The sequence below is a fragment of the Phascolarctos cinereus genome, unplaced genomic scaffold (genome assembly GCF_003287225.1).
Source record: "Phascolarctos cinereus isolate Bilbo 61053 unplaced genomic scaffold, phaCin_HiC Scaffold_5;HRSCAF=322, whole genome shotgun sequence".
In the NCBI taxonomy this organism is placed as follows: Eukaryota; Metazoa; Chordata; class Mammalia; order Diprotodontia; family Phascolarctidae; genus Phascolarctos; species Phascolarctos cinereus.
The window spans coordinates 266,272,504-266,283,043 of NW_027555958.1; the positions used below are offsets into that span (position 1 = coordinate 266,272,504).

General features: G+C 41.9%; 1 pseudogene; it reads left to right on the forward strand.

The window, feature by feature from the left end:
* The first annotated feature begins 246 nt into the window (after window positions 1-246).
* On the forward strand, window positions 247-909 carry LOC110193908 (osteoclast-stimulating factor 1 pseudogene; annotated as a pseudogene).
* Window positions 910-10,540: the final 9,631 nt, after the last annotated feature.

Sequence of the window (10,540 nt, forward strand, 5' to 3'; positions counted from 1 at the left end):
TTTAATCTAGCCACTGCTCACCCACGTTCGGACTCCTTAAGAGTCTGCCCAATATGTTGGATGTTCTAATAAACCTTATCTTTGGCTGAAAGAAGGCTTGGGTCAAATTCATTCGGACAGGACCCGTGTGTTGTGATTTTGGGGTCTCAGGACCCCTGAACCCCTAAGCCACGTCAGCTGGGGATATTGGAATTAGATAAAAAGCCCCTGCCTGCAAGGAGCTTCAGTTGTCTTAGAGGAGATGATATGTGCACATGGCAGGTCAAAGTCTTCTGAGCTTTGTATACATTTGAACCCAGAACTCCTGATGAATTGTACTTTGAAGAAGATGATATTATGTACATTTCTGACATGAGTGATACCAACTGGTGGAAAGGGACCTCAAAAGGCAGGACTGGACTCATTCCAAGCAACTATGTGGCTGAACAAGCTGAGTCCATAGATGATCCACTTCATGATGCTGCCAAGAGAGGCAACTTGAGCTGGTTGAGAGAATGCTTGGATAACAGAGTTGGCGTCAACAGCTTAGATAAAGCTGGAAGCACTGCTCTCTGTACTGGGCTTGTCATGGTGGTCACAAAGATGTAGTGGAAGTGTTATTTACCCAACCAAATATTGAACTAAATCAGCAGAATAAGTTGGGGGACACAGCTTTGCATGCTGCCTCCTTGAAGGGTTGTGCCGACATTGTAGAGATGCTTCTGGTGAAAGGTGCTAGGACAGACTTGAGAAATAATGAGAAGAAGCTGGCCCTGGACATGGCAACCAATGATGTCTGTGCTGCTCTGCTTAAGAAGAAGCAAGGAACAGATGTAGTTCGGACATTAAGCAATGCAGAAGAATATCTTGATGACGAAGATTCAGATTAATACCTTCCCTGAGTGGCTGAGATCTGAAGCCTCTGCTGTCTAGGCCCTGAAGTCAGGAGGATCTGAGTTCAAATCTGGCCTCAGACACTTGACACTTACTAGCTGTGTGACCCTGGGCAGGTCGCTTAACCCCATTGCCTAGCCAAAATACAAACAAAAAAAACAAAGCAAGCAAACTAAATCGAGGATAAATAGGAAATAATTAACAGAGCGCAATAGAATTAAAATTAAGAGGATTTGGAGAAGGCTTCCTATAGAAGGTGGGATTTTAGTTGAGACTTCAAGGAAGCCAGGAAGGTCATTAGTCAGAATAGAGGAGGGAGAGGGTTCCAGGCTAGGGGACAGCCAGAGAAAATCCCTGAAGCCAAGAGATATGGAGTACCTTGTTCATAGGACAGCCAGGCCAGTGTCCCTGAATCTAAGAGTACATAGGGAAATCAGGTGAAAAAAGACTGAAAAGATAGGTTATAAAGGGCTTTGAAAGCCAAAGTTTTTGTATTTGCTCTTGGAGGCAATAAAAAGCCGCTGGAGTTTATTGAGGAGAGAGATGATATGATCATACTTATGCTTTAGGAAAATCACTTTAGTGGCTGAATGGAGGATGGATTGGAGTAGAAAGAGACTTGAGGCAGGTAGATCCATTAGCAGTCTAGTGGTCCATGTAGTAGGACGGTAGCTTAGATGTGAGGTGATGAGAGCCTGCATTAGAATGGTGGCAAAGTCAGAAGAGAGGTGTTACCTCTCTGAAATGAAATCAGCAGGCCTTGGCAACAGATTGGATGAGGGCTGGGGGTGGAGAGGATGTGAGAGATAGTGAAGAATCCAAGATGACTCTTATGTTGTGAGCCTGAGGGACTGAGAGGATGGTGCTGCCCTCTATACTAATAGGGAAGGCAGGAGGGGAAGAAGGCTGAGGGGGGAAAGATAATGAGTTCTGGTTTGGACCTATTGAGCTTAAGATGTCTACTGAACATCCAGTTGGAGTTGTCTGAAAGGCAGGTGGAGATGTGAGTTGGAAGTCAGCAGAGAGATTCAGGCCCAAAGGTTAAATGCAAGGAGATATTTATGGACCATAAAATGCAATAAAACTACTTTTCTAATTAAGAGCTTAAAATAAATTAACTTCAAGGTTGAAAGGATACCTCTGCCCAAGAGAAATTGAGGAAAATAAACAGGCAAAAAGAGAACAAAATAATCCCTTTTTGCAAATGATATGATGGATTACTTGGAGAACTCTAGAGACTCAACTAAAAATTAGTTGAAACGATTAATAACTTCAGTAAAGAAGTAGAATATGAATTAAGCCTACAAAAAATCATTGATCTTTCTGTATATTACCAACAAAACCTTGACAAAGGAAATGGAAAAAGACATACTTTCAAAATAACTACAGAATATATAAAGTAACCTGGAGCATAGCTACAAAGACACATGGGACTTTTATGAATACAACAAAACACTTTTTACAGAGGTGTTAAGTGCTGTGCAGGTTTTATATGGGTGATGAGTGGGGTGCTGAAGCTAAGGTGTAGCATTCAGCCCCTTAGGTCTCAGTATGCTCTAACCACTGCTTGATTGCATTCTGGGCTTCTCCCTCCCTAACCCTATTGACCTGGCCCCATCACTTTAAATTCCCTTGTCTTCATGGAAGCCCCACCTGATGTTTTGCATACTAGGTGGCATGCTGGTGGGATATGCTAGATTGGTTCTTTTTTTTTGCTAGACAATGGGGTTAAGTGACTTATCCAGAGTAACACGGCTAGTAAATGTCAAATGTCTGAGGCCAGATTTGAACTCTGATCCTCCTGACTCCAGGGCCAGTGCTCTATCCATTGCATCTTCTAGCTGTCCCTAGATTGGTTCTTTAAGGGAAGGCAGTTTGACTATCTTGCTACTTGCAGCTCCACAAAGAACCAGTCACTGGTGTCAGAGAATACTCTCGAGTACCTGTAGTCTTCAGGAAACTTTTTCTTTACTTTCTGACATGGTGATACTATATGGCTGCAAGTCATGGAAAACCACGGTCTCTAGGGAAAATAGAGTTGAAGATGACCCAACTGGAAAGGGTGTTTTTGAGCCTGGTGTTTTTGAGCGGGATGCAACAATCACCAATAATGGAGAAACAGTATAAAGGTTGCCATTGGAGATGTGCATAAGGCAGGGGAATCGTGATGCCCAGCCATCCCAGAATCTGGCAGCAATGGATATTGTGGAAGATCAACTATATGGAGGGCTGTGTAAAAGTGTCTGGGATCGCTAATGAAAATTTTAAGGAGTTGATGTCAGAAAGAGGAAAAGGAAGAGTTTTGGTATGTTCACGTACTGTCCTTTATCTTGGGAACTTAAGGGAGCACAAGGGTGCCCAGGTTTGCCTCAGTTCTTTCATTCAGGGAGATTGCATGGCTAATTGCCATTGCCAAAGGCTGTGTGAAACATTTTTTATCCATGCCTCCCTTCCCCTCTCCCTCCCTCACCCCCAATTCCAAGCCATGGAAGTAGCTGCTGTATTAACTGTACTTCTACCCCTTCAGTGTAAAAGAAGAAAGAAGCCATTCCTTTCTGGGGAGCCAGCCCTTCATGCTTCCCCTCTCCCTCTGTTTTCTTCCCCTCCCTTCTTATTTATTCCACTGCTAGATAAAATAAATGAGCATAATAAGTTTTATTTGGGGGGGTAGAAGTTGAAAACATAGATGAATCTGAAATAAGAGCAGCAGAAGCATCAGTAGATGAGCTACCTGCAACCATTTCCTAAACCAGCCCAAGGTGAAAAGCAGAAGAAATAAAAGCAAAGAGAGAAATTTGTAATCTGAAGCCATTGTTGTCCTCTATTAGTTCTGTTGGCAAGACATAATCCTTGCAAAAAAGGGAAAAGAAGAGGGACTCAATGTGAACTCTCCTAGGTTCTCCTAGGTTCCTCTGTCCCCCTTTCTCTATTCATCACTACATGTGGGCATTTATTCCACAGGAAGCCCCCAAATTCACCCACTGTTGGGGCTCATTGTTACATCTATTGCCATTACATCTACACAACTCACTGTTACATCTATTGCCATACCCAGCATATCAGTGACCTTGTTACACATTGTATAAATGCCTATTAAATGTTGAGGTGCATCCCTATTACATATGGATGAAGAAAAACATATATGTATGTATGACATAAAAAGAAGATGGGCTAGTCACATTTGAAAAGAAAGGGATAACCAGACAACTCAGTGGAGGAGGGAGTTCTTACACTCCTGATATGAAAGATACATTGACACTTCAGTGAACTGAAGTGTTCATTTCTTCAGGCAGGCTCTTCTCTCTTGTTTCCTCTGCCACTAGCTCCTTCTTCAAATTTGAGGTACCAAGATTCCCCTTTAGTTCTTAATTCTATAGCCTTGTCTCTCTGTTAACTGTTTCCTATTTATCCTGTATATAGTTTGCATGTTGTTTCCCCCTTAGACTGAGGATAAGGATTGTCTTTTGCCTCTCTGTTTCCCCGACATTTACCACAGTGCCTTGGCACATAGTAGGAGCTTAATAAATATTGATTGATTGATTCTTGCATAGAGGTTAACAAAAATCCCTCTCTTCCTGGAATAATTTCTTTCTGGTTTCTTTTTCCACTGAAACATAAATTCTTTGATTCTAGGGACTGATATAACTGGTTCAGAATATATGTTAAGGTTGTAGTGCCAAGTTCTCAAGACTCTGAGCTCTCCATTTTCTAACCTGGTCCTCCTTCATCTCCAGTGTATAGCTTATTTTCTCTAAGGCTTGGGAAACATTTAGAATTGCTTGCAAAGAGACAAGTGAAATCTGAACACATTTGGAGAGCTCTGTCCCCAGGACCAGTTACATCTGATACTTCAATTTACATTTAGTTTTTGTTATTGAGGTTTTAGTTTATTTGTTTGTTGGTTGGTTTAATCAGGGTTAAGTGACTTGCTCAGGGCCACACAGCTGGTAAGTGTCTGAGGTTGTATTTTAACTGAGGTCATCCTGACTCCAGGGCCTGTGCTGTATCCATTTTGCCACGTAGCTGTCTGTCTTATTGAATTTTTCCTATTTTTTCCTCCTGAAAATTGAGGTGGATTCTCAAACTGTTAAAACGAACTAATTACTTTGGGAGGCAATTATTTATTCTTTAACAATCTGTTTTTATTGGTGCTCTTTTTAAAAGAACATCCTTCTCACTTACAAATGATCCTTCTCCCTCAATAGGGTTCTCTCTTGTAATAATGAAGTACACTTAGGTAAAATTAATAAATACATTAATGAAACCTTAAAGTGCTATGGAAATATTAATTATTATTATTAGCCTAATTCTGCCTAATTATAATCCATCATCTCTCTGCTAAGGGTCCAGAAGCGTACTTTCTCTGTCAGTCCTCTGAAGTCATGATTGGTGACTTAACTAGAGTTCTGAAGTCATGCAGGTATTGCTTTTCCATACATTCTTGTGGTTCCTGTGTAAATTGTAACCCTGGTTTTACTTACTTCACTCTGAATCAGTTCACACAAGTCTTCCTTAGTCTGAAGGAAATTTCCTAAAGGGAATTCTTCTGTATCTCCACTTTCATAGTCTCAAAGGTTTGGGGGAGAAGAGAACATCTCACCACCATACATGAATAGGAAACTAGGCAAAAGTTCTTTGTTTTTGGCTCTTGTAGTAACTACTGATGCATGCCACTAAGATAGGCAAGTTTGCCACAATACACTTTAGCATAAAGTTACATGAACTTTTTTTGAGGAGCAATTGAAGTTCAGTGACTTGCCCAGGGTCACAACTAACTCATCTAGGGGTTTTGCCCAAATTCAGAAGGTGAATTTTCTTCTGCACGTAATAGTGTCTTATTTTTTTCCCCCCATACATGGAAAGACAGTTTTCAACACTCATTTTTGTAAGATTTTGAACTCCAAATTTTTCTCCCTCCCTCTCTTCTCTCACCACTCCCCAAAACAGCAAGCAATATGATATAGGTTATACATATACAGTCATGTTAAACATATTTCCATATTCTTCATATTGTGAAAGAAGAATCAGAACAAAAGGGAAGAATCATGAGAAAGAAAAAAACAAAAAAAAGTGAAAATAGTACAATTCGATCTGCATTCAGACTCCATAGTTCTTTCTCTGGATGTGGATAGCACTTTCCAGCACAAGTCTTTTGGCACTGTCTTGGATCGTTGTATTGCTGAGAAGAGCTAAGTCTATCCTAGTTGATCATTGTGCAATGTTGCTGTGACTGTGTACAATGTTCTCCTGGTTCTGCTCACTTCACTCAGCATCAGTTCATGTAAGTCTTTCCAGGTTTTTCTGAAATCTGCCTGCTCATCGTTTCTTTTAGAACAGTAGCAGTGAATTTGCTTCCTAACGCAGAAGTGAAATGCTTTACAGATCTCTTCAGGCACTGAGATAGAATAGGGGACAGTGTACCCCAGGTAGTTCAGGAAATTATTTGTTTTTCTGGCTTCCCAATAAACTACTCTTTGTAAAAGCTAATCGATGTCAATTGGTTAAATGATACTAGGGCTTTAATTGCTGGTGGTTAACATGGGAAAGATCACATCAGAGTGGGGCCTTGCATTGACAGCATTAGAGACTGTGAATTAGCCTCTTGTTATTGCTTAGTTTTTTTCCCCCATTGTGTCCAACTCTTCATAACCCATTTTCTTGGCAAAGATACTGGAGTGCTTTGCCTTTCCTTCTCCAGCTCATTTTATAGATGAGGAAACCAAAGTAAACAGGGTTAAGTGACTTGCCCAGGGTCACGCAGTTAGTAAGTATCCAAGACCAGATTTGAACCCAGGAAGATGAGTGTTCCTGACTCTAGGTGTGGCATTCTATCCACTTTGCCACCTAGTCTCCCTCGAGTTACCCTCTACCTTCAGGAATACCACTAGAGAAAAATGTAGCCAGTCTAGCTGTGGGAACCTAACCTGCTAATACACACATGTTAGGAGAATAAGGCCAAAGTGAAACCATACATTTATAGAAGCGGGAGGTAGCCAGTAGAAAGAATGTTGAATCTGGACTCAGAGGACCTGGATTCTAATGTGGATTCTGATAGTCATGCGACCTGTGTGACTTTAGCCAAGTCATCATTTTGGACCTTGATTTTCTCACACAGGGTTGGACCAGTTTACCATTTACATCCTTTCTGGTTCTAAGTCTATAATCCTATGGCGGCCTTTCCCTGGTTGTTTATATTCTGCCTCTTGTGGGACTGAGCTAGCTCAGTTCCCCACAAAACCTTTTAACCCCGGTCAAACCCTGAAAATAAATGACCAAAGATTCAGAGAGGTTGTACAACTGCTGTTAACTCTGAAAAATGCCAAAGAACTCACAGAAGTAACATCCAACTGTTAACTCTGAAAAACAAAATAAAATAAAACCAAAGAGTGGTTGTAAGCAAAAAGCATTCTTTATTCTGTTGGAGGATGAAAACTAGACACGAATGCTGGGGTGTCCTCTTGATACATATAGCAGTGGCTACTCAGGGAGCTGTAGTCATGAACAGTAACAATGAGGAGAGTTTGACGAATAGAGAGACACATAGCATATGGTTCCTTTAGGTTCTCGTCTGAACTCAGGGACCAATTGGAGCTGGTGTGAAACAGTTCTGGGATTTTGCCCCAGCAGAGTTCATCAAGAGGGTGAAAGGATTGTTATGCCAAGCTCAGGGCACAGCCTGCTTGCTGGGCCTTACTTAGCTCTGGAAGACAGAGTGTCTCTTAATAGCAAAAAAAAGAGGAGGAAAAAGAGAGGGGTGGTTTTGGCATGGGGATCCTGACACCCCTCTTAGAGGTGTCATACAAACTGACATCTTTAGCATACCACCAGGACTTTTATGTGCCTCCCCACAAGACTCCTAAAATAGGACATGTCAGAGGTTCGGCTCAGATGCTAGCATTGTCAGGTTTGATTTGGGGAGGAAATGAGACTCAGAAGTCATTAGACATTTCACAAAAGGAGGTTTTCTTTGCCCTAATATAGTGAGGATGTGCAACAAGGATACAATGGTATTTGTCTTCAGTAGACTTTGGTAGTTTTTGTAGACTCCGACCTCACCTCTTCACTGAAACATGCCTGATCAGCAAGTCTTCAGGGTGTGGCAACTCCAATGTTTTCAACACCCACCACGTCTAAAAATCCTAATCTCCAAATAACTGGGACTTTTTATGCCCCTAAATGACCAGGAAGCTGCATTAGGTAAGATCAATCTGGTCTCAAGGGACAACTTTGTTTTCTCTTAGGGGTGTGGGAAATCAGTATTTATTAAGTACCTACCATGTGCCAGGCACTGTGCTAAGCATTTTACCAATGTTATCTCATTTGATCCTTACGACAACCAAGGGAGTCATTAGTCTCATATTACAGTTGAGGAAGCTGAGGCAGACAAAGGGTAGTTGATTTGTCCAGGGTCACACAGGCTGTGTCTGGATTTTTCAACTCAGGACTTCCTGATTCCAGGCCCAGTACTCTAACACACTGACCTACCTAGCTTACTAAGGTTCTTTCTTGGGAGGAAAGAAGTTGCACCATGGAAATTTTGGTCCACAAGTTCTTATCAGTACGCAGTACGCATCAACTGTAAGAAAGAACTTCTGAACAATTAGGGTTATCTATAAGTGTAACCAGCTGCCCTAGAAGGTGGTGGGCTCCCTCCAACTGGAAGTCTGCACCAATTATCACTCCTTGGGTAAGTCGATGGATTCTTATTGTTGGATTAGGGGACTTCTGAGGTTTCTTCCAAATCAGAAAGTTTGTGATTCTGTGCCCATGTCTTGTCCATTTGGTTTAATTTTAGAGCATGAGGCTCAAATGACTGAGGTAAATTTTCTCCCCTCTCCCCTCCCCCCCCACAGTGGTTCCATTAACTTTGTTTTTTTGTTTTGTTTTTGCTAGGCGATCAGGGTTAAGTGACTTGCCCAGGGTCACACAGCTAGTAAGTGTCAAGTGTCTGAGGCCACATTTGAACTCGGGTCCTCCTGACTCCAGGGCCGGTGCTATATTCACTGTACCACATAGCTGCCCCAAAATATGAAATGGGAATGTGAAATTTAACTAGAATGAAGATTAATCGGGAGAGGGGAGAGAATGGAGACTATTATCACCTAGGAGAGATCACTTAGGCCATTGCTATTTATTTATTTATTTATTTATTTATTCATTCATTCATGCATTTATTTATTCATCTATCTTTTTATGTGCTCATTTATTTGTTTGTTTGTTTGCTTATTTATTTAATTATTCATTTATTCATTCATTCATTCATTTGTTTGTTTGTTTGTTAGGCAATGGTGTTAAGTGATTTGCCCAGGGTCATACAGCTAGTGTCAAGTGTCTGAGGCTGGATTTGTACTCAGGTCCTCTTGCCTCCTAGTCCAGAGCTTTATCTTCTGCGCCACCTAGCTGCCCCTCCATTAGCTTTGAAGAGAAAAACCGTCCCATGACCGCAGGCTACACTACATCCCTTGTCCAGCAAATTCTTTTTTTTTTTTGTGATCATGGGCTCATGAAGGTGGATAGTTGAAGGACATCCATCCCTGCTATCAAGAAAAAATTCTGACCAATTCAAATCATATGTCTCATTGATAGTAGGTCAGCTGCACACTTACTCTAGTGACCTGAAAGGACAAATGCAACTTCTTAATTTAATTCACTTACTACTAGATTATAAGAACTAATTTGAGTTAAGAATTAAAACACCCAGGGCAGCAAGGTGGCGAAGTGGATAGAACACCAGCCCTGGAGTCAGGAGGACCTGAGATCGAATCCCATCTGAGACCAGACACTTGACACTAGCTGTGTGACCCTGGCCAAGTCACTTAACCCCAATTGCCTGGTGCAAAAAAAAAGAAAAGAAAAGAAAAAAAACTAGTAAAAAAAAACCCCACCACATAAATTGTGGGGAAAAAAAAAAGAATTAGAACACCCAGTCCTGGGAGGCCCAGATAGCAGAAGACTTGGGTCTGCTGCCCTTGTTTTGGTCTCCCCAGGCAGCATCTAGTTCTTCCAGTTTTGTGACTGTTCTTTCCTTTCTGTAGGTCTAGTGACTCAGCTGATATAGGTCTGGTGACTCAGCAAGACTCTGTGTCTTGTGGGTTCCGTATGAACTGGATCCAGGAGAGTGACTGGAGAGGTAGCCTTCTCCCCTCCAGCAAGATGGAATGGCCACAAAATGCCCCATTGCCTGGAGCATGGCCTCATAGAAGTGGTATCTTCCCCCAGGCCAGGAGGCTGCTCTCCTGGGAAGGAAGAAACAGGAAACTGCAGCCAGTTCTCAGAAGAAAGGAAAACTAACAGCTCCATGAACTTTCTGTTACTGCATTTGTGGCACTGGAAAGGAATACTGGGTCATCCTTCTCTCCCTCAGAAACTCCATCTGCTGGAATCTTACTAATCCTTTAAGACAGCTCAAATGCTATCTCCCTCAAGAGGCTTAACTCGATCCCCACAGTAGAGAACACAGGGTGTTCTCCTCCTTTGAATTCATTGCCCTTTCGGGGGTTACTTCACTTTTTTTTCTTTCAGTGAGGCAACTAGGGTTAAGTGACTTGCCCAGAGTCACACAGCTAGGAAGTATTATGTGTTTGAGGCCGGATTTGAACTCAGGTCCTCCTGACTCCAGGGCAAGTGCTCTATTCACTGTGCCACCTAGCTACCCCTAGGGGGTTAC